We start from the raw sequence: 25,005 nt of genomic DNA, 5'->3' as shown, positions 1-25,005 counted from the left end.
TTATGACTTGTGGCCGAGCAGTATTCTATGCACTGATGAGCCACATTTTACCCAACAGGATACAGTGTACACACAGAACTTCCGCTTTTGGAGAACATGTACAGCACGTGATTCCTGCCTTGGAAGAGCCCAGCTATGTGGAAACTACTGCTTTCATGCATGGCGGCCACCGCCTAATTCTGCTCGTCCAGTGAAAGATCTGCTTAATGTAACCTTCGACGGACCTGTTGTCTCAAGAAGTTATCCAGATGCATGGCGTTCAGAATCACCCGATCTGAATTCATGTGACGTTTGCCTAAAAGAAAGCGTTTACCAGCATTACTCCCAACATTCGAAATTGGGGCTAGATCTGGCGACATTGATCGACAAGTAGGATTTGGCGATCATGAAGAAAGCCAATAGAAACTATCATAAGTGAGGACATTGTCTTGCTGAAATGTAAGCTCGAAATAGCTTGCCCATCAAGGGTAACAAAAAGGGCGTAGAATATCGTCGACGTACCGCTGTGCTATAAGGGTGCCGTGGATGACAACCAAAGGGCTCCTGCTATGAAATGAAGTGGCGATCTAGACCATCACTCCTGGTTGTGGGACCGTGTGGAGAGCGAAAGTGAGGTAAGTATCCCACTGCTGTCCAATGGGATACTTCGCTTGTTATCAGGGCACAATTCAAAGCAGGATTCATCAATGAAGACAATTCTGCCCCATGTGGAGAAGTTGTCATCTCCAGAAGAATATGTGAGCGAAATGCATGTACGAATAGGATGGAATATGACGACGACGTACCCTTGTTCGTCAGATGCAACAGCAGAAATTTATAGCAGTTTTGGAAAAAAAAGTAACGTGAATGCACAGAGCTTTCTATTGCTATTCCACAATGAACCCTTCTAATTCTGACAGAATGTTTATTTCATAATCCAATCTTGAGAACAAAAGGCTCACTATACGGAGCCAAAATAAATCTAGATTTCTTGGGACTGTCTGAAAATTTAGTTTTTCTCCGCGTAACGAGTAAGTAAAAATAGTTCTGTTGTTTCCTAATGATGTTCTCTTCTTGGAAGAAAGTTTTCCCCTTCCATCTACAGTTATGTCTTATTATAAGTTTACTAGCTTTACTTATGGACTATAATTCAAGCACTTTCGTCTAGCGACAGCTTCGTGGAACTTTGCATGCCCTTCAGAAGAGTCCAAGTAAATTGTATTCTCGGAAGCATCATAACATTTGAAACTCCTGAATGACACACATTAATTATGATGTTGCAGCTATGTGCATTGAACTTGGTAGCAACAGCTAGCAGCAAGTTGTTGATTAAAAAAGAAAAATCTAGGTATTAGTCTATCACAATTCAGTTGACAGAAAATTAATAATACTTTATTAGCCGTGTGGCAGAGGTGGTGGGAAACATGTCGTTGAAATTTTCCTTGTGTACGAGACTGAATAAAATTACAGTTTTTCCGTCCAACACGTATAATTATGTGGCTCCTATCAGTCATATTTATGAAAAAGAGGCAAGTGTCATACATGAAGCTGGGAATGTGATGATACTAAAGAGCCACAGCACTTTACAAGTGACTTCTGAGTACTTAAATCTTTATCAAATATACAATCAAAGGGTACAGATTAGTCATTGCTTTAACTAATTTTGAACTTGTGCTCTGTCTCCCAATGTAATGCGCTATGACAAATATTCGAGAATCGTTCGCAGTTTTCTCGCAGGAACAGTTTTACATAACACAGTTTGTTGCAATAAACTGAAAAGACCTAAATACAAAAAAAACTGGAAACGTTGATTGTAGATCCTATTGTTTCATAAAGCAACGTATGTAATTTTCTACTATGAAATTATGGAGGAGTTTTTAATTTGTAGATAAAGTATTTATGAACAAATCTCAGCTCGTCATAGTAAATTTAAAACTATTTAAGTGAATGGTTATCGACTATGGAACAATTTGCTGTTGATAAGCTTACCCATTAAAGCAACGATGTGTAACCACATACTTGACATTCCCACTTAAAAATGAGAAGCGAAGCCTTGGACAACCACTAAACAGTGCTCGCCGCTTTGTGAAGGAGTTTATAAAGAAGTTCTCGTCCGTTTATCAGCAGAACTCAGGGAAAAGGGGCCATTTTGACATGCGATTAGCAAGGTAAACAGAGAAGTAGAACTTGCTTGTGCTGACGTGGTCTCCGTAATGGCAGCGATAGCGTTTTCTGGGACATCAGCGTTTTCGAGAGATAGGTTGTAATGGTTGTAGATATCTAATGTTGTAGCCAAGGACTTAAGTACAAAAATATATCGTGTGCTAGACTACACTGAAAAACGAACTACTCCAGGAAGAATATTCCGTTATTAGTTTAGAACGTTCCCTATACAATAGTACATTTAAGTTCTTAAGTACAGCATGTCTCTTTCACAGAAGTTAATAGATCTGTTTGACATATTTTTCGACGCTGCTGCCATCTGCGCTAGAGCGTCAGAGCTTTGAAACTTAGGTGGGGACCAGTACTACTGGCCATTAATATTGCTACATCACGAAGATGACGTGTAAAAGACGCGAAATTTAACCGACAGGAAGAAGATGCTGTGATATGCAAATGATAGCTTTTCAGAGCATTCACACAACGTTGGCGCCGGTGGCAACACCTACAACGTGTTGACATGAGGAAAGTTTCCAACCGATTTCTCATACACAAACAGCAGTTGACCGGCGTTGCCTGGTGAAACGTTGTTGTGATGCCTCGCGTAAGGAGGAGAAATACGTACCATCACGTTTCCGACTTTGATAAAGGTCGGATTGTAGCCTATCGCGATTGCGGTTTATCGTATCGCGACATTGCTGCTCGCATTGGTCGAGATCCAATGACAGTTAGCACAATATTGAATCGATGGGTTCAATAGGGTAATACGGAACGCCGTGCTGGATCCCAGCGGCCTCATATCTTATCCGCATGGCTGCAACGGATCGTGCAGCCACGTCTCGATCCCTGAGTCAACAGATGGGGACGTTTTCAAGACAACAACCATCTGCATGAACTGTTCGACGTTTGCAGCAGCATGGAGTATCAGCTCGGAGACCATGGCTGCGGTTACCCTTGACGCTGCATCACAGACAGGAGCGCCTGCGATGGTGTACTCAACGACGAACCTGGGTGCACGAACCGCAAAACGTCATTTTTTGGGATGAATCCAGGTTCTGTTTACAGCATCATGATGGTCGCATCCGTGTTTGGCGACATCGCGGTGAACGCACATTGGAAGCGTGTATTCGTCATCGCCATACTGGTGTATGACCCAGCGTGATGGTATGGGGTGCCATTGGTTACACGTCTCGGTCACCTCTTGTTCGCATTGACGGCACTTTGAACAGTGGACGTTACATTTCAGATGTGTTACGACCCGTGGCTCTACCCTTCATTCGATCCCTGCGAAACCCTACATGTCAGCAGGATAATGCACGACCGCACGTTGCAGGTCCTGTGCGAGCCTTTCTGGATACAGGAAATGTTCGACTGCTGTCCTGGCCAGCACATTCTCCAGATCTCTCACCAATTGAAAACGTCTGGTCAATGGTGGCCGAGCAACTATCTCGTCACAATACGTTAGTCACCACTCTTGATGAAATGCGGTATCGTGTTGAAGCTGCATGGGCAGCTGCACCTGTACACGCCATCCAAGCTCTGACTCAATGCCCAGGCGTATGAAGGCCGTTATTACGGCCAGAGGTGGTTGTTCTGGGTACTGATTTCTCAGGATCTATGCACCCAAACTGCGTGAAAATGTAATCACATCTCAGTTCTAGTATATTGTATTTGTCCAATGAATACCCGTTTATCATCTCCATTTCTTCTTGGTGTAGCAATTTTAATGGCCAGTAGTGTACTATAGTGTCGTATTCGTAGTAGTGAAATAGTTCCAAAGATGAAATTGAAGAAGCTCGTCTCATGACCCTTTTGTAAGCACAATTTTCGTGCAGCTACATAGGGAAATAGTCGCAAAAACAGTTTCCCCAACTTTATCTTTTAAAGCCTAACAAAATTTAAAAAAAAAAAATTTTAAATATTAAAAATAGAGTTTTACGCAATGTATGACATACGGTGGGCTTATGACCGTTATAATACAGAGAAGCCTTGGGTAAATGCAGATAAAGGGTAGATACTGTTAAATTACCGAGAAAGTGGAAACACTACGTCGTTCTTGAACTCTGAACAGTACAAAGCATGAATGTGACTGAAATAAATACCTCAGATTAGGCACTCCGATTAGTTTCGAGAAAAACACAAAAATTTGGTTTCAAACTCAAACCGTTGGTCCCAGAACAACTACTCCTACCCATAATTGCGAAAGTGTTTGCGAGTGCGGCATTTTGTGCACAAACTGATCTCTCGATTAAGTCCCATAAATTTCCGATGGGATTCATGTCGGACGATATGGGTTGTCAGACCATTTGCTCGAACTGTACGGACTGTTCTTCAAACCGATTGCGAAGAATTGTGACCCGATGATATGGCGCATTGTCAACTATAAAAATTCCAACCTTATCTGGGAACACGACATCCACGAATGGCTGCAAATAGTCTCCAAGCAGCCGAACATCCAGAGGATCCAGTCCATTCCACGTAAACACAGCCCACACCATTACAGAGCTACAACCAGCTTACCCAGTGCCATGTCGACAGATTGGGTCCATAACTTCTTGGGGTCTCAGCCACACTCATCCCCCTACTATCAGCTCTTACCAACTGAGATCTGGACTCACATGGCCAGGTCATGGTTTTCCAGTCGTCCAGGGTCCAACCGATGTGGCCGCCAGCCCAGGAGAGGCCACTGCAGGCCATGTCGTGCCGCCAGCAAAGGCACTCGCGTCGGTCGTCTGCTTCTGTAGGCCTTTAAGGCCAAATTTGGCCTCACTGTTCTAACGGATACGTTCGTCGTACGTGTGGTGTCACTGCCAGACACCACACTTGCTAGGTGGTAGCTTAAATCGGCCGCGGTCCATTAGTACCTGTCGGACCCGCGTGTCGCCACTGTGTGGTCGCAGACCGAGCGCCACCACACGGCAGGTCTCGAGAGACGTACGAGAACTCGCCCCAGTTGTACGACGACGTTGCTAGCGACTACACGGACGAAGCCTTTGCTCTCATTTGCCGAGAGACAGTTAGAATAGCCTTCAGCTAAGTTAATGGCTACGACTTAGCAAGGCACCAATTGTATCGGTGCATGTATCTTACGAGTCTCATTTGTATAGTCAAGAGAGATGTACCAAAGGAAGCATTAAAAGTTAAGTATATACCAAAGCTACGTATTGTCTTTATAGCAGTCATAACTTATCCTGTTCCAGACTTGACGCCAGTCGGCGTGTGTGTACGCGTGCCTTTCGGCTTCCTCCTCAGTGTGGCGTGACTAGCTTGTTACGCCACAACAGTACGTCCCACACTGATTTCTGTGGTTAGTTCACGCAGGTCAACTTGTCTGTTGGCACTGACAACTATATGCAAACATCGCTGTTCTCGGTCGCTAAGTGAAGGCCGTCGGCCACTGCGTTTTCCATGGTTAGAGTTAATACCTGAAATTTGGAACAAGTTTATTTTATTATTATAATAATAATGCTGTGGATCGTGGAATACTGAATTCCAAAAGGTTTCCGAAATGGAATTTCCCATGCATCTAGCTCCAGCTACCATTCCGCTTTCCAAACGTGTTAATTCCCTTTTTGCTGCCATAATCACATCGGACACTATTCCACTTGAATCACCTGAGTACAAACGACAGCTCCAGCAGTACACTGTCTTCTTATACCTTCTGTTCGTGATACTACTACCATCTGCATGTTTGCATATCACTATGCCACGACTCAGTGTGTAACTGTAGCTGGAATGCTTCTACGGGAACTGTATATCTGATTGTATATCTTCATAATAATTACTTGTAAAAGGTGTTTTTCATAATCCTTCTGATGTCTTATATTTCCTTATGGTTGCCTGGAAAACTTCTGTTGCATTGGTCACGAGGAAGAAAAACATGTATTCTTACTGGGAAACTTAAGACAAAAATGAGCTGCACAAGACCATCATAGGCGGTAACCACAAGTGAGTTGTTTGAGTAGTATCTACATTCTGAATACATTATTTTAGAGGTCGGACAATCCTAGCCAAAATTCCGCATGGTGAATAAAATCTTCCACATCGGTTCTTGAAACACTTTTATTAAAAAGTTCAAAAGTTTTCAAATGTGTGTGAAATCTTATGGGACTTATCTGCTAAGGTCATCAGCCCCCAGCTTACACAGTACTTAACCTAAATTATCCTAAGGACAAGCACACACACCCATGCCCGAGGGAGGACTCGAACCTCCGCCGGGACCAGCCGCACAGTCCATGACTGCAGCGCTGCTATTGAAAAGTCACTATCGGTTCGCATCAGTAGAGATGCATCTTCAGGTGAGATTTGTAATTGCGTGTTCGACAATACAAAGCCTCCACTCCTGTGATGACCCATGTACACGCCGATAAAGAGCGTTGTGATGAATCAAACAGTACTTTCTCACTGTCTCTTCTCTTTCTCAGCTGTTCATCTGATCTCTTCAATGCCAGATACTCGTTTTGCTCCCTTCGGTTATTCTGTAATAACTAGATCACATGCGATTCATATTGTACTCCTTTTATCAAACTGATGTTTAATTCGTTTCCCTGGGTACTATTTACATTGACATCTTCTATACCTGGTGGAATCCTCAAAATTGCATCTGGTATGATGTTTTTGCTTCCGTGTTGGCAAATAGCTCTAAACTGGTGTTCTTGCAAGGTGAGTACCGACCTAGTGATGTGGCTGTGATGTAATTTGCTTTTGAGCAGGAAAGATAATGCCTTATGGTCAAACTTCAATGGCTCTGCCTGTCCAAAAATATTTAAATTTTGAGAATCTCCACAGGACTTCAAACGCCTCTCTCTCTTTTATGGAACATTGCCTCTTATACTTAGTCAGAGCCCTACTCACGAATGCGATGGTTTTTATGTTGTTGGGATCAGCCTCATTCACTTGGTACAGATGTGCACCCAATTCAAAATGTGAACTGTTACACATCACGTAAAACTTCTTATTCACGTCTGGATGTAAAAGTATTTGCCTGTCTTAATCTGTTCAAATCCTTTTCAGCATTGCTCAGTCCATTGCCGTAACACTTTGTTTTTTAGTAAGTTCAACAGATGCGGGTAGATAAGTGAATGATCTCTAATGAACTTGCTATACCATCTGCATAGCCCAAGGTTTCCTTTAAATTGCTTTTTACAATGAGGTTCTGGAAAAATCTTTAACTGCTTGTAATTTTGTTTCATTAAGTTTGATTACCTGTGCAATAATAACACGTCCCAAGAACTTAATTTCACCCTTTCCAAATTCCACCTTCTCCAAAATTGCCATTACACCCTCTTTTTCAGAAGCTGTGAACACCTCTTATTCCCCTGTCAGGGTTGCGATTAAAATATCGTCTGCATACGAGATTGGTTTGATAAGTCTCGTGAAAGAAAGAAAAAAGTTTGTTTTTTTAAACAGTTCACCTTACTTTTCGACATAGGCTTCTTTGAAGAATATTACTTAGTCAAGTGATCCTCCAGCTTTTTCATCCCGTCGGAAAAATAGGTTCTGTCACTTCATGTTAGGTAACAGAAAGAAGTCACTTGGGGCTAAGCCTGGCGAATACTGTGTATGAGGAACTAATTCAAACCCCAATTCGTACATTTTCGCCATTGTTGTCACTGTTGTGTAGGATGGTACATTACCCTGGTGAAAGAGCACTTTTCTGTTTGCCAGTCTTGTTTTTTTTCAGCTAACGAAGTCTCCAATGAGCCAACAATGAAGCATATAGGGTCCGGTTAGGGTTCTGCCTTTTTCCAAGTTATCTATGGGCATTACACCACGGAGACCCCAATAAAAAAATAATTTAAAAAAAAAGAAAACAGTGGGCATCACCATACCAGTTGACAAAATGGTCTTTGCCTTCTCCAGTGCAATTTCACCATTTCCATTGTTTTGACTGCCGTTTTGATCCTGGTGTTAATAATGGAACCAGGATTCATCGATAGTCACAAATCGTTTTGTGGAATGCGATTAAACATTGCTAGCCATGCTGCTGAAACGTTGTGGTGGAAGCACTTTTGGTTTACTATGAGCAATCGTGGCACCCGTCTCACTCACAGCTTCTTCATAGCTAATTCTCTGTGCAAAATATTACGCACTCGCTCAGTTGAGATGCCTACAGTCTCAGCAAACTCACGAATTCTTATTCTGCAGTCTTGCATTACCACATCATGTATTTTGTCCCCGGTTTCCTTTGTGCTGACTGCAATTGGACGACCAGAGCGCTGTTTGTCTTCCGTGTTTGTCCGACCACATTTAAATTCGTTTCTCCAAAAGTAAATAGCTTGCAACGATGGCGCAGAGTCCAAATGAACTTTATCCATCTCTGTTTCGATTTGTGTAGCAGTCCAACCCTGTGTACTGCCTGGACTCCTTTTGCAAGGGAATCTGGCAATATCTTGATCTCAGGTCGATACTACTAAACACCTTTGCCCCATAAAATTTCTGGAGTATTTCTTCTAAATTTCTGGGTCTGTCCCCCTTGTGCGTCCAATACGATTCTGATACCACCATTTCGTCTTCCCGCAACAAATAATGGATTATTACACTGGCTGATCGATAGATAACTGCCCGCATCTCGTGGTCGTGCGGTAGCGTTCTCGCTTCCCACGCCCGGGTTCCCTGGTTCGATTCCCGGCGGGGTCAGGGATTTTCTCTGCCTCGTGATAGCTGGGTGTTGTGTGCTGTCCTTAGGTTAGTTAGGTTTAAGTAGTTCTAAGTTCTAGGGAACTTATGACCACAGCAGTTGAGTCCCATAGCGCTCAGAGCCATTTGAACCATTTTTTTGATAGATAACTTACATTCTCAGCGTCTTCTGCATCTGCTTCACGTGCTGACTGCGGGATCGCATACGGTCATACGAAAAATAGTTCATGTTCTCTCATCGACAAGTTTAGATTCTGGTGATTTTTATCACCCCTGGCTCGCTCGCTTCCTCAGGATCTCTATCAGATCTTTCATTTCTGCCAGTTTCGCTGTTCTAGAAACTTAAGTTTCTGCTCAAGTGCAGTTCTAACCCACCTTGGGTCCCCCTTGCCATCTCATCTCCACTGCTTCTTGTATAATACTGTTAAGTCTGCCTTTATGGCATACTGTAGCGCTAACTGCAATTCAGTTAAACATTGTAACTTATTTACTCCTACCACTTCCGTAACATTATTTCCCTAAAATCAATAACTGCTTCCTTTCCTTCTTTTTGCACTTCTACGCAACCTTCCAAATTCAAAGTACCTTCCTGCTCCGTTAATCACTCAGTGCCTATGATTAAGGGTAACGCAAACCCATGAACCTCAAGTGCCAATACAAGATAATGCCTACCATTTAGTCTCATTGTAACTGAGATTTGCACTTTAATTATCTTACTTTGTGTATCCACAGCACCTGTCATCCACACCCCATGCACTGGAACGTTTGGTATTCTCCCTCCCTGCTTTAACAACTTCGTCCACAGCTTCTGCTACACAGCACTGAATTGACTACCTGAGCTAAGCAAACCAACTGTCCAAGTTCCAAAAGTATCCGCATCTACTATGAGCTGCATAATCCCTTAACTCTTTTCGACATTTTTCCCACATCAAATCATCAATTGGATCAGTTGTATCTCCCATTTTACATATTGACATACCCACAGGTCCTACTTTAGCTGTTCGTGGTCGGACAGCTTCAGGAAACTCATACGTTGAAGAATTACTTAGATAACACACACTACAGAGACTGACGAAATGAACTTACTTAAAAAGGTAGTCAAAATCTAGTTCTTAAGCTATACGAGTACATTCTATACACTGAAGAATTACTTGGACAACACAGTGTAGGGGTTTGGTTAAAAACGTAATACGAGTAAATAATAACAATTTATATTGTAATAATAATTATATAATATTGTAATAATAATTATAATAACACTTATAAACATAATAATAAACAATAATGATATCTCTCATTTCACAACTATTTCAAACCATATTGCTTTTTTTATTTTGTGGTAAATCTCACACCCAGATCTCTACAAGTTATGATACTAACATCTTATCCTCCTTCTGAGCTCAATATCTCACTCATTGTGGAGGACTGCTGACTTAGTGAACCAAACATCATCTCTATGGTCCTGATGTTAGCTGACAGTGTTTGTTTTGTCACATTATGAAATAAATTGTGTATACTGTGTATGATGTTTGTGGTAATTGGTGATAAGAAATGAATGAACAGTATTACACATTAGGGACACATCGAATGAAGTTGCACTTTTATTTGGAACGATCGAGGCCGTGATCTCCATCTGGCCATCCTGATTTAGGTTTTCCGTGGCTATTTCAAGACAATGTAGGAATTTTTTCATTTTGGGTCCACAGGTTCGACATAATTTCTAAATGATGGAAACATTGTAAGAAACCACCATAGGCTGTCAAATCCTGTTAAGCAAGATGACATTTATTAGATCGTTTTCAAATAATTTCACATGGGAGTAATGTCATATCTACAGGGTGTTACAAAAAGGTACGGCCAAACTTTCAGAAGACATTCCTCACACACAAATAAAGAAAAGATGTTATGTGGACATGTGTCCGGAAACGCTTAATTTCCATGTTAGATCTCATTTTAGTTTCTTCCACCTACGCTCAATGGAGCACGTTATTATGATTTCATACGGGATACCTGTGTTGCTAGAACATGTGCCTTTACAAGTACGACACAACATGTGGTTCATGCACGATGGAGCTCCTGCACATTTCAGTCGAAGTGTTCGTACGCTTCTCAACAACAGATTCGGTGACCGATGGATTGGTAGAGGCAGACCAATTCCATGGCCTCCACGCTCTCCTGACCTCAACCCTCTTGACTTTCATTTATGGGGGTATTTGAAAGCTCTTGTCTACGCAACCCCGGTACCAAATGTAGAGACTCTTCTTGCTCGTATTGTGGACGGCTGTGATGCAATACGCCATTCTCCAGGGCTGCATCAGCGCATCAGGGATTCCATGCGACGGAGGGTGGATGCATGTATCCTCGCTAACGGAGAACATTTTGAACATTTCCTGTAATGAAGTGTTTGAAGTCACGCTGGTACGTTCTGTTGCTGTGTTTCCATTCCATGATTAATGTGATTTGAAGAGAACATGGAAAGTAAGCGTTACCGGACACATATCCACATAACATATTTTCTTTCTTTGTGTGTGAGGAATGTTTCCTGTAAATTGGGCCGTATCTTTTTGTAACGCCCTGTATACATACTGCTATAAAGCTCATTTTGTATAATAGAATTTGACAGCCTACGGTGGTTTTCGAAAATGTTTCATCATTCAGAAGTGATGGGAGTGTTACTGCTACAAGGCAGTAGGCAACTACCAGTCTCACTCTCGTCAAACTGGACGTGTACATGTGTAAGTGCCTGAAAATATTAATTACGTTTATAAGTTGTGTTTGGTTGTATTCTCAAACTCCCATACCATGACAGAACCGAAATATAATGTGTTCATTAATGTTAATGCTAATCATGTATACATATCCTGTGAAATGATTCACACAAACACACACACAGATCTATATTATTACATAAGATCCAAAGAAGTAGTAATAGTAGTCAAAGAGATATGCTCTTAAGGTTATGTTTGAAGTTTTTTTGATTATCTGCTAAATTCCTTACATCACATTGTAGGTGGACGAAGATATTTATGATTTCATAGACGACTTTTTTCTATCCCACACGGAAGCTGAGTGATTTATACTCTAAGTCTTTTCTTTTTTCGGTACTACTGTATATTTAGAATATAACAGTTGTTTTCGACCTGTGCTCAATGTGAACAATAAATGTCTTAAGTAAAATGTTGTCAGTATGCTCAACGCATATAAAAGAACCGCAAAACGGGTTCTAGAGTCAATAACACACATTAACCTCATTACACGCTTCTGTATAACAAACACTTATTTTCTGCATCAAATGCGTACTGGCCACACAATCAGAAAGCAGGAATTTTCCATAATTCTGTGTGCGATCAAATGCACTGACGCCGTATTCCTTACCCAGTCTGCACTAGGTTGGCAAACCGATGGCCAGCATACGATATAAGACATCTCACTCACTTTACACACAGAATTATTCTATTCACCTCGGTTAAACATGAATAGGCAGTATGCTAAAAAGATAAATGAGCTACGTGTAGGATGAACTAGGACTCCACCGACGAACTTTCAGAAGTGGTCGTATGGGCCAAAACAAGATAAAAATATTCAGCGAACATGTCCTTTAAAGAGCATGTCTTAATAACTATGAGCATTCGTTCATCTTCACTACTGTGAAACGCATCTCCTCACTGAACAAGTGCTCATAGCTAGTTAGTTACGCATTTTAAAGTCCATGTTTACTAGACATTTTCTTCTTGTTTGGCCTCCGGTAATATGGAAAGCAAACGGCTTGCAGTAGAAGTTATGTGTTTTATAGTATCGAAGTCATGTGGTAAAACAGAAGCAATATCTGGCGTCCCCCAAGGAATTGCTCTAGACCCTCTGGTGTTCCTGATCCATATAAACGAAACAGGAGACAATCTGAGCAGTCCTCTTAATCTGTTTGCAAATGATGCTGTCATTTACCGTCATGTAAGGTCATCAGATGATAAAAACCAATTGCAAAATGATTTGCATAAGATCCCTGTGTGTTGCGGAAAGTGTCAGTTGACTCTAAGAAATGAAACGTGTGAAGACAGTCACATGATTACCAAAAAGGATTCCAGTAAACTTCGGTTACACGATAAATCACACAAAGCTATAAACTGTGAATTAAACTAAATACTTAGGGACTACAGTTCCGAATAACTTAAACTTGAACTATTACATCGATAATGGTGTGGGGAAAGCGAACCAAAGCCTGAGATTTATTGGCAGAATGCTTAGTAAATGTACAGATCTACGAAATAATCTGCCTACCGACGCTTGTCCGTCCTTTTCTCGGTGCGTTGCCATGCGGTGTGGATCCGCATGAGATAGGATTGATGGAGGAGATGGGAAATGTTCAAAGAAGAGTAGCTCGTTTGGTATTGTCGCGAAATAGGGAAGAGAGTCTCACGGATATGACACGCGAATTGGAGAGGCAGTTATTAAAACAAAAGCTTTTTCATTGCGTCAGGATCTACAAAAGAAGAAATGGTTATAATAATAAAATAAGAGAAATCAGAGTTTTCAAAGAAAGAGTTAAGTGTTCGTTTCTCCCGCTCTCTGTTCGAGAGTGAAACAGTAGAGAAATAGCTTGAAGGTGGTTCGATGAACCCTCTGCCAGGCATTTAAATGTGAATTACAGAGTAATAAAGTAGATGTAGATGAAATGCTTGTAGCTCTTAAGGTATGAATATTAGAGCCGATGTTGATACATATTCCCTCCTCCGAAAGTTTGTCAGTGGAGTTCTCGTATTCCTGTATATGCAAATGGAAACGAGTCAATACGCACGAAGTAAAAAATAATTTCCATTTAGGGTTTTGTATGGGTAGCTATTGCAGCCCGATCGTGCTGAAACATGTCGATACAGAAGACGAATTCAGTTTCGATTATGAACAACTTTTAAGCGATTTTTACCTCTGTGACTTCTGCTTTTGGGGAAGGATGAGTTATGGGTTAAGGTGCCTGAACTGCATGACGCAGGCAGTGCTTGTCTTCCCCCTCCCCCTATTGCCTTCCCCCCCCCCCCCACACACACACACACAAACAGCTACCCACGCCGCGACAGTGTTGGGGCCGTGCTTGCTTCCTCCACTCAGCTCAACCACCCCTGGCACTCGGCAAACTTACACTTAATGCTCTGTAACTAAGTTATTTAGTGGCAACACTGAAGAGTGACATGAAATGTGTTGATCACCTACAATTAGTATTAAAAAGGCCGAGTGAAAAACTTAAATTTATTGGAAGGGTTCCAGGGAAATGCTACGCACCCGTAAGTCACATCGCATGCACAACTCTAATACGATTTGTGCTAGAGTATTGTTCCAGTGTTTGGAGAATGAGGTGGATGTTGTGCCAAGAATTAGCAGTTTATGGCACTATCAATTTCCCTCCCCACCAGTTTCAACGTCACCTATACAGACAAAAGATACATTTCTGATTTTTCTTACTAGCAGTAGGAGATTATAGAACTTATTAACTGATCCCGCTGACTCACACGAAAACCAATCTTAGAACATAGAACACAGGAATTAACTGCAACGGGAAAACAATATTAATGAAGGCCCATAAAAGTCTTATCTAGTTATTACAGCCGCAATACTCAAATTTGATAACACATATATTTCTGCTGTATTTCGTACGATAGCTTGACATTTTAATCCCATCATTAATTTATAATTTAAAGCTTTTGAAATTGCACAGTCGGCAGTACGGACGACTGGCGCATGTCGCTAAAGCCGACAAAAGTTACGCTCTTTGACTGACCTCAAAAGAGAGCAATTGAATATAGTCATTTGTTCGTTTGCTTTGTGGCAGGAAACATTATTTACGGCACATTAATTCGTGTATTATTCATTTGATATCCAGGAATTTCAAAATTCATGTGGTCTCGAAACATTACACATTTACCGCAACAACAATTCTGACTTAATCAGATTTTGGATTCGCGCGAAACAGAATTATTAAATTCTCGCGGGGCTCTTTTTTTCGCAACAAGCATCAAAGTGACGAGCAGCCCAGTTAGATGATGAATTTAACGAGTTTAAAAGTTTAATTTTTGTGTTGAAGGGGATGAGGTAATTTGTTGACAACTTTCTACCATGGGTAGTACAACACGATCACCTTCTTGCCCCAGAAGTAACTCAGTTTAGTTTAAACATTTCGATGGTGCTTCATTTAAAAAGTTCTGATGGAATGCTAAGCCATTCACAGTATACTTCCAACGTCTTACTGCAACAACAAGCTATGAACTCGAAGGATAAAATAACTGCAGTGCATTATTCTTCTACATATAAGTTGAAACTTCCTGGCAGATTAAAACTGTGAGCCCGACCGAGACTCGAACTCGGAACCTTTGCCTTTCGCGGGCAAGTGCTCTACCACCTGAGCTACCGAAGCACGACTCACGCCCGGTACTCACAGCTTTACTTCTGCCAGTATCAGCGCACACTCCGCTGCAGAGTGAAAATCTCATTCTGGATACATATAAGTTCATTTCCACTTGACCATCATCACAAATGAGGCTAGAAGTGTAAATGACAAAACTTAACCAAACAGTAGCATAAAATAGTGGAGAAATTACGAGATTTTTGAAAGTCTTATGTAGCCACTGTATCTGTCGTTTTCAGAGACACTTCCTAGATACAGTTACAGGAATAATCAAGTTAGTTAGTCAACTGGCAATCAAAAATGTTCATTCAGACCCAACTGAACGTATCAGTTTACCGCCTAACGCACTAAAATGCACTAGAGGCTCATGCGGTAATCTGACTATCCGCTTGCTTGATCTTTAAGTTTCTGGAAGATGAAACCGAAGGGAACGTAGAAAAGCACTGTAGGTGCGAAAGTAGTGTTTCGTCTTAGTAATAACGAGAAATTAATAAGCATCTCAAACTTGTTTATAGGTTTGTTTAATACATGATGTTCAATGTACTGTCAAAGCGTTAATAGAATTTGAGATAAATTAGAGAAAAAATTAAAATCAACCAGTGCCCAAAAATATCTGATACTTCACATCTTTATATTTGTACTTGGAACGAAGTGCATTTTCCAGCCAAAAAATATACTGACCGAAGCAGAGGGAAATCCAGCTTCAACATCCTGGTGTCCACAATGCAATAAGCATGTGGCTAAGAATATATTCAATTGCGAATTTACACATTCAGCAGAAGTAAAGCATTGCCTGTTCATTTAAAAAAAAGCGGTATAACTAGTTTGAAAATTTTCCTTTTCTGAACTCATATTACTCTGGATAAAATATCACTGCGTAAAGTACATTCCTTTTAAAACAGCGACATGTTAGTACTGTAATATTTGTTAGAGAACAGAGTAATATCGGGTAACTTCAGAAAAACAAAAATAAATATTCTAAAATCACTATACAGTTGTATATAATTCTTTGTACAAGTATCAGCGATGTCTATATAGTTTTTATGTCTTAAGCCAGTTTTACAAGAGCGAATTTCTTGTCCAAATGGGCTACCTTTGTGTGTGCGTGTCATATGTTAGCAAGTGAATCAGCCACGTATTTGATTGTGTTACTGCAATTCGACTTTTTTCTAAGGCGTACGATCGCTTATTATCTCACTTTCATCGTTCAGGTGCCACAGCGCACAGCAGACAACATTCACTACTCATGCAGTTTTGGGGCCGACGTGTAAACAAAAACGACTCCGCGGTAGATAAGAGTCTCGGTAATTGCTAGGATAATACGCCGCCGGCCGGTGTGCCCATGCGGTTCTAGGCGCTTCAGTCTGGAACCGCGTGACCGCTACGGTCGCAGGTTCGAATCCTGCTCGGATGTGTGTGATGTCCTTAGGTTAGTTACGTTTAAGTAGTTCTAACTTCTAGGGGACTGAAGACCATAGATGTTAAGTCCCATAGTGCTCACAGCCATTTGAACCATTTTTGATAATACGCCAGGGGCGCTGCGGTAGATTCGCCACAAATAGTAGACTGAATCAAGTGCGTCGCCCGTGTCAAATGGATCCCAATAACGGCTTTTTTAAAATTCAGCCATTAAAATTGCTACACCACGAAGCTGACGTGCTACAGACGCGAAATTTAACCGACAGGAAGAAGATGCTGTGACATGATTAGCTTTTCAGAGCATTCACACAAGGTTGGCGCCGGTGGCAACACCTACAACGTGCTGACATGAGGAAAGTTTCCAACCGATTTCTCATACACAAACAGCAGTTGACCGGCGTTGCCTGGTGAAACGTTGTTATGATGCCTCGTGTAAGGAGGAGAAATGCGTACCATCACGTTTCCGAATTTGATAAACGTCGGATTGTAGCCTATCGCGATTACGGTTTATCGTATCGCGACATTGCTGCTCGCGTTGGTCGAGATCCAAGGACTGTTAGCAGAATATGGAATCGGTGGGTTCAATAGGGTAATACGGAACGCCGTGCTGGATCCCAACGGCCTGGTATCACTAGCAGTCGAGATGACAGGCATCTTATCCGCTTGGCTGTAACGGATCGTGCAGCCACGTCTCGATCCATGAGTCAACAGATGGGGACGTTTGCAAGACAACAACCATCTGCACGAACAGTTCGAAGTCGTTTGCAGCAGCATGGACCATCAACTTGGAGACCATGGCTTCGGTTACCCTTGGCGATGCATCACAGACAGGTGTACTCAATGACAAACCTGGGTGCACGGATGGCAAAACGTCATTTTTTCGGATGAATCCAGGTTCTGTTTACAGCATCATGATGGTCGCATCCCTGTTTGTCGACATCGCGGTGAACGCACAATGGAAGCGTGTATTCGTCGTCGCCATACTGGCGTATGACCCGGCGTGATGGTATGGGGTGCGATTGGTTACACGTCTCGGTCACCTCTTGTTCGCGTTGACGGCACTTTGAACAGTGGACGGTGTTACGACCCGTGGCTCTACCCTTCATTCGATCCCTGCGAAACCCTACATTTCAGCAGGATAATGCACGACCGCATGTTGCAGGTCCTGTACGGGCCTTTTTGGATGCAGAAAATGTTCGACTGCAGCCCTGGCCAGCACATTCACCAGATCTTTCACCAATTGAAAACGTCTGGTCAATGGTGGCCGAGCAACTGACTCGTCACAATTCGCCAGTCCTACTCTTGATGAACTGTGGTATCGTGTTGAAGCTGCATAGGCAGCTCTACCTGCATACCCCATCCAAGCTCTGTTTGACTCAATGCCTAGGCGTATCAAGGCCGTTATTACGGCCAGAGGTGGTTGTTCTGGTTACTGATTTCTCAGGATCTATGCACCCAAATTGCTTGAAAATGTAATCACATCTCAGTCCTAGTATAATACACTCCTGGAAATTGAAATAAGAACACCGTGAATTCATTGTCCCAGGAAGGGGAAACTTTATTGACACACTCCTGGGGTCAGATACATCACATGATCACACTGACAGAACCACAGGCACATAGACACAGGCAACAGAGCATGCACAATGTCGGCACTAGTACAGTGTATATCCACCTTTCGCAGCAATGCAGGCTGCTATTCTCCCATGGAGACGATCGTAGAGATGCTGGATGTAGTCCTGTGGAACGGCTTGCCATGCCATTTCCACCTGGCGCCTCAGTTGGACCAGCGTTCGTGCTGGACGTGCAGACCGCGTGAGACGACGCTTCATCCAGTCCCAAACATGCTCAATGAGGGGCAGATCCGGAGATCTTGCTGGCCAGGGTAGTTGACGTACACCTTCCAGAGCACGTTGGGTGGCACGGGATACATGCGGACGTGCATTGTTCTGTTGGAACAGCAAGTTCCCTTGCCGGTCTAGGAATGGTAGAACGATGGGTTCGATGACGGTTTGGATGTACCGTGCACTATTCAGTGTCCCCTCGACGATCACCAGTGGTGTATGGCCAGTGTAGGAGATCGCTCCCCACACCATGATGCCGGGTGTTGGCCCTGTGTGCCTCGGTCGTATGCAGTCCTGATTGTGGCGCTCACCTGCACGGCGCCAAACACGCATACGACCATCATTGGCACCAAGGCAGAAGCGACTCTCATCGCTGAAGACGACACGTCTCCATTCGTCCCTCCATTCACGCCTGTCGCGACACCACTGGAGGCGGGCTGCACGATGTTGGGGCGTGAGCGGAAGACGGCCTAACGGTGTGCGGGACCGTAGCCCAGCTTCACGGAGACGGTTGCGAATGGTCCTCGCCGATACCCCAGGAGCAACAGTGTCCCTAATTTGCTGGGAAGTGGCGGTGCGGTCCCCTACGGCACTGCGTAGGATCCTACGGTCTTGGCGTGCATCCGTGCGTCGCTGCGGTCCGGTCCCAGGTCGACGGGCACGTGCACCTTCCGCCGACCACTGGCGACAACATCGATGTACTGTGGAGACCTCACGCCCCACGTGTTGAGCAATTCGGCGGTACGTCCACCCGGCCTCCCGCATGCCCACTATACGCCCTCGCTCAAAGTCCGTCAACTGCACATACGGTTCACGTCCACGCTGTCGCGGCATGCTACCAGTGTTAAAGACTGCGATGGAGCTCCGTATGCCACGGCAAACTGGCTGACACTGACGGCGGCGGTGCACAAATGCTGCGCAGCTAGCGCCATTCGACGGCCAACACCGCGGTTCCTGGTGTGTCCGCTGTGCCGTGCGTGTGATCATTGCTTGTACAGCCCTCTCGCAGTGTCCGGAGCAAGTATGGTGGGTCTGACACACCGGTGTCAATGTGTTCTTTTTTCCATTTCCAGGAGTGTATATTTGTCCAATGAATACCCGTTTATCATCTGCATTTCTTATTGGTGTAGCAATTTTAATGGCCAGTAGTATATATATATATATATATATATATATATATATATATATATATATATATATATATATATATATATATGCTGGAGGAGATTTATTCGTTCGTCCGATTTTGCGTATTGTTTATTTTTTTGTTTTTCTAAGGTTTTGTATGTTGTGTTATAACCCCAACAAGTATGTGTACATATTCTGCTTTGTTGGGCTTTGTCTGCACAGGTACTCTTCTTAGCGCTGCATGCTGCATTTTGTAGGTTTTAAGAACTTTTATTATTATGGTTCGTTTCCTGTAATGTCAATTAATGATAGACCTTGACATATGTTAAATGTACACTCGTTGTTTTTAACTTGCATGGACCTGAAGACGTAATTAATGAGATGCTGAAACTGGTCCTGTAAATAAAATAACAACTTCTGAAAACAAAGGTGTGTTTGATGATTTTCCTTTGGTAAATATCTGACTGGCCGCTGTCCCATATCCATGACGGATCTACAGAGAGCTAAGGAAATAGCCCACGCAGCGTAGTACATTATTTGATCTCTAACGAAAGTCTTCCAGATGATAACGCCACGTTTTTGTGCAAGATGGTAATAGAGCCCGTCCGGCTAGCCTTATGGTCTAACGCACTGCTCCCCGAGCGGGAAGGAGTGCCGGTCCCGGCACGAATCCGTCCGGTGGATTAGCATCGGGGTGTGGTGTGCCGGCCAGCCTGTGGATGGTTTTTAAGGCGGTTTTCCATCTACCTCGGCGAATGCGGGCTGGTTCTCCTTATTCCGCCTCAGTTACACTATGTCGGCGCTTGCTGTGCAAACATCCTTTCCACGTATGCGTACACCATAGTTATCCTACCACGCAAACATGTGGGGTTACACTCGTCTGCCATGAGAGACGTTTCTGGGGGGGGGGGGGGGGGGGGGGGTCCACTAGCGGCCGAACCGAACAATCACCCTGTGTTTGGTGTGGGGCGGCGTGGTGTGGGTCGACTGCTGTGGCCTGTTGTGGGACTGTGAACCACTAGGGCTACAGCGGGACGAAGCCTCTCTCCCTTTTCTAGGTCCACGGTTTAATACACACATACATACATACATAGGAGACCTACAGACTTGGATCGATATCTGTACGCTCTTAGTCATTACTATCCAGCACAAAAACGCGGCGTTCTGAACGCCCTCGTCCACTGTACTGAAGTCGTCCCAAATGTTGAAGATATGCCACTGTAACTAAGCCACTTCCGAAAAGTCTTCCGGGAAAACAGCTACAATCACCGCCATTATCAAAGGCTATTTCCGGTAAGACCAAGCAGGGAAAACATCACCAAAGAAGACAACAAGAAACTTTCGTTTCTGCCTTTCTGTGGCACAGTGTCGGGAAAGATTAGTCAGCTCCTGAAGAGACACAACATCTAATCAGTGTTCAGGCTCCCAGCATAAATACGATAGCTTATGAGGCCTATGAAGGGTGAGCTAGCACTTAGAACAGCTGGGGTGTATAATTATACCATGCCAGTGTGACCCCTATTACGTCGCCCAAACAGTAAGCACCGTGGAGTAATATATGACGGAACATGAGAGGAGCTTACGCCTACACTATCCTGAAAAATCAGCTGTAGCAAAATACACTTCAGAAAATCGACACCGACTTCTATACGACGAAACATCTGTCATTATGAGGACGAAGGGAATTTGAGATAGCGTCGTAAAAGGAGCGGTAAAAGTATCTGAAAACATCAACAACAAAGACGGCTCAAAACAGCGGGCGCGACGGACGCGGGACGAAAACATTACAACGTTTAGCCATGAAGAAAGCACCAATGACGTCACAGCTGGCAGCACAGCTATATAACGGCGAGGCCACGGCTGCATGTCAGTGATTTAACACTTGATAATGGCTGAGAAGAGCTCAGTTGAAAGCTTGTGGGATTTTAACCAACAGACGCAGTTGGAAGCCCGACAAGATTTTCATAACTCATATCGCCAGGACACCATGCATTCATGCAACATCCATAAATGTTTGTGTGCAGTGCATGGTAATGATGCAATTGATAAGAGTGCTGTTGGCCGATGGATAAAGCAACTAAAATCGTCAGGAAGAGCAGAAACTGAGCTTCATGATCGGCCAAGTCTTGTTAGAAAATTTGCTTCCGACAGATGAAACTGCGCAGGTGTCATTATTCGTGCAGATCGGCGCATCAGAGCTCGACAATTGGCTCATTAGCTAAGGATCATGATTGGACATGTGTGTGCAATGCTTGCAGAACTCTTGGATATACAGAGAAGTACTCGAAATGGGGCCCATGAATGCTCACAATAAGGCATAAAAGCCGTTTCATCTGAACTTCTGGAGCAGTTTGAAGCCAATGGAGAGACCTTTCTTTTTCGGATCATTATAGGTGACGAAACCTGGTTGCATCACTGAAACAGAAAGGTAGTCACCAAAAAAGATGAAATTCACGGCAGCTCCCTCTGCTGGCAACATCACGATACAATTTTTTGGGTTGCTGATTGTGTCATTCTCGTGGACGTACGGCCAAAGAAGTCAACCATTAAGTCAGAGGAGCGTATGATGACTCCTAACAAAATCAAGAGCCATTTCCGACGTGTACTATCTGACAAGACTCCAAAAGAAACTTTGCTTTAACACGACAATGCACGGCTACACACAAGTCTTAGAAACTGACAAGATTTATGTTGTGGATTGTACATCATTGCCTCATCCACCTTATAGACCGGATCTGGAGCCCTCTTATTTCCACTTGTTTGGGCTACTTTAGAATTCTCTAGGTGGGACAAACTTTGAAAACAATGAGAAAACGTAGCTACGAGTACAGGACAAGAGCTTTTATCAACATGGAGCACAAGCTCTTACACAAAGCTGGTGCAAGGCTGTAGAACATGATGGAGCCTATGTAGAGAAATAGTACATGTAAAATAAATGTTCACTGATACTGCCAACGACTTCTAACTCTTAAGAATAAATATATTCTGAGAAAGAAAAGTTATGCGGCATATTTACTTCATGACCTCGGTAACTGCATTTTAGAATAACAAGCCCACTGCGTTCAACATGTGATGCTTTTAATATAGGTTTGGGACAAAAGTTCCTGTGGCGTAATAAAAATGTTTCTTACATGAAATGAAAGGCAGTAATATGACCTCGTGTGTTATGACTCCCTCTTTCGTCTTCGTTCCTCGAATACACGATTGAAGAATCAGTCGTATTGAAACTGAAGGTATCCTCAAATTTATTTGCAGAAGCATCTTCGCTGTTCAAATAAAGTCCTTCAAATAAAGATAACAAGATGGTCGAATGTCTGAGGGCTCCAGTTTGGGGAGCCTCACTATTAAGCTACCACTTCATCGAGTTAAGGTAAATAAGCGTGCTTTCTTCTGTGGTACCAATGACACAGTCTTCTTGATTGTTAATCTGCAGTTTGAAATTGCTGTAGCGGCATTCCTGGGAAGCGATGGATGGCAAATGTTCCTCAGGAGCTAACTGCTTATGTCTTGGAGGAAATGGGTGGCATCTCATCGACTGATTATTTTTATTTATGTAAATCTCAACCTATTTATTGTCCGGACACTCCCAAAAACATACGTTTTCATATTAGGTGCATTGTGCTGCCACTTACTGCCAGGTACTCCATATCAGCGACCTCAGTAGTTATTACACATCGTGGGAGATCAGAATGGGGCGCTCCGTGGATCTCACGGACTTCGAACGTGGTCAGGTGATTGGATGTCACTTGTGTCATACCTCTGTACGCGATATTTACACACTCCTAAACATCCCTAAACGTGGAGGAACAGGTACAGCACAAAAGCTTACAGGCCGGCCTCGTCTCTTGACTGACAGAGACCGTCGACAGTTGAAGATGGTCGTAATGTGTAATAGGCAGACATGTATCCAGACCATCATACAAGAATTCCAAACTGCATCAGGATCCATTGCAATTATTATGACAGTTAGGTGGGAGGTGAGAAAACGGATTTCATTGTCGAGAGGCTGCTCATTGGCCACACATCAAGCCGGTAAATGTCAAACGACGCCTCGCTTGGTGTAAGGAGCGTAAACAATGGACGACTGAACAGTGGAAAAACGATGTGTGGAGTGACGAATCACAGTACACAATGTGGCGATCCGATGGCAGGGGGCGGGTATGGCGAATGCCCAGTGAACGTTATCTGCCAGAGGGTGTAGTGTCAATAGTAAAATTCGGACGCAGTGGTGTCATGGTGTGATCGTGTTTTCCAAGGAGGGGGGGCTTGCATCTGTTGTTGTTTTGCGTGGCACTATCACAGCACAGGCCTACATTGATGTTTTAAGCACCTTCTTGCTTCCCACCGATGAAGAGCAATTCGGGGATAGCAATTGCAAAAATGTTCAAATGTGTGTGAATTCCTAAGGGACCAAACTACAGAGGTCACACTTACACACTACTTAAATGTAAACTAACTTATGAGAAGAACAACACACACACACCCAGGCCCGAGGGAGGACTCGAACCCTGGCGGGAGGGGCCGCGCAATCCGCGACATGGCGCCTCAAACCCCACAGCCACTCCGCGCAGTACTATTGCATCTTTCAACACTATCGAGCACCTGTTCATAATTCACGGCCTGCGGCGGAGTGGTTACACGACAATAACATCCCTGTAAAGGACTGGCCTGCACAGAGTCCTGACCTGAATCCCACAGAACACCTTTGGGATGTTTTGGAACGCCGACTTCGTGCCAAGTCTCTCCTCAGTGCAGCACTCCGTGAAGAATGGGCTGCCATTCACCGAGAAACCCTCCAGCACCTGATTGAACGTATGCCTGGAAGAGTGGAAACTGTCATCAAGGCTAAGGGTGGGTCAACACGATACTGAATTCCAGCATTACGATGGAGGACGGCACGAACTTCTACGTCATTTTCAGCGAGGTGTCCGGATAGTGTATCTCTGACGCTGGGCAGTGAGGGCGCTAGTCTTAGTTGCCACGAATATCGCGAACTTTATTTCAAAACATTATTGATACTGCAAGGTGTTTGCAAATGTGTCTCATGCTAGTAATTCGTAAGGTAAAACGTATTACTTATCGATAATGCTTTTTATTGAGTACTGTACGCTGTGGTACATCGTGCTGTGGATATGAAGCGTTTATGTTGTGATTTTATATTACTGTCCTTGTTAGCTACTTTGTTATTATTTCCAAACATAACGTACAAGTTTTGTATCTTAACCACTGCTCTATGTCTACCTCCATTATTATATAAAAAAAAAAAATAAAACTCTGTGTCTGAGTCGTTCTAAGAAATCTGCTTCATTATGTAAAATCAGTTGCACAAATCTGATTAGTTCGTTATCAAATCTGAAACAAGCAAATCACGTTCATGTTCATAATGTTCAAGTATTACAAAGAATGCATAACAACAGTAACTCTCTTGTGTCTTCATAGATCATA

The sequence above is a fragment of the Schistocerca nitens genome, chromosome 5 (genome assembly GCF_023898315.1).
Source record: "Schistocerca nitens isolate TAMUIC-IGC-003100 chromosome 5, iqSchNite1.1, whole genome shotgun sequence".
NCBI classification, from domain to species: domain Eukaryota; kingdom Metazoa; phylum Arthropoda; class Insecta; order Orthoptera; family Acrididae; genus Schistocerca; species Schistocerca nitens.
Note: the sequence above shows the minus strand (reverse complement) of the source record.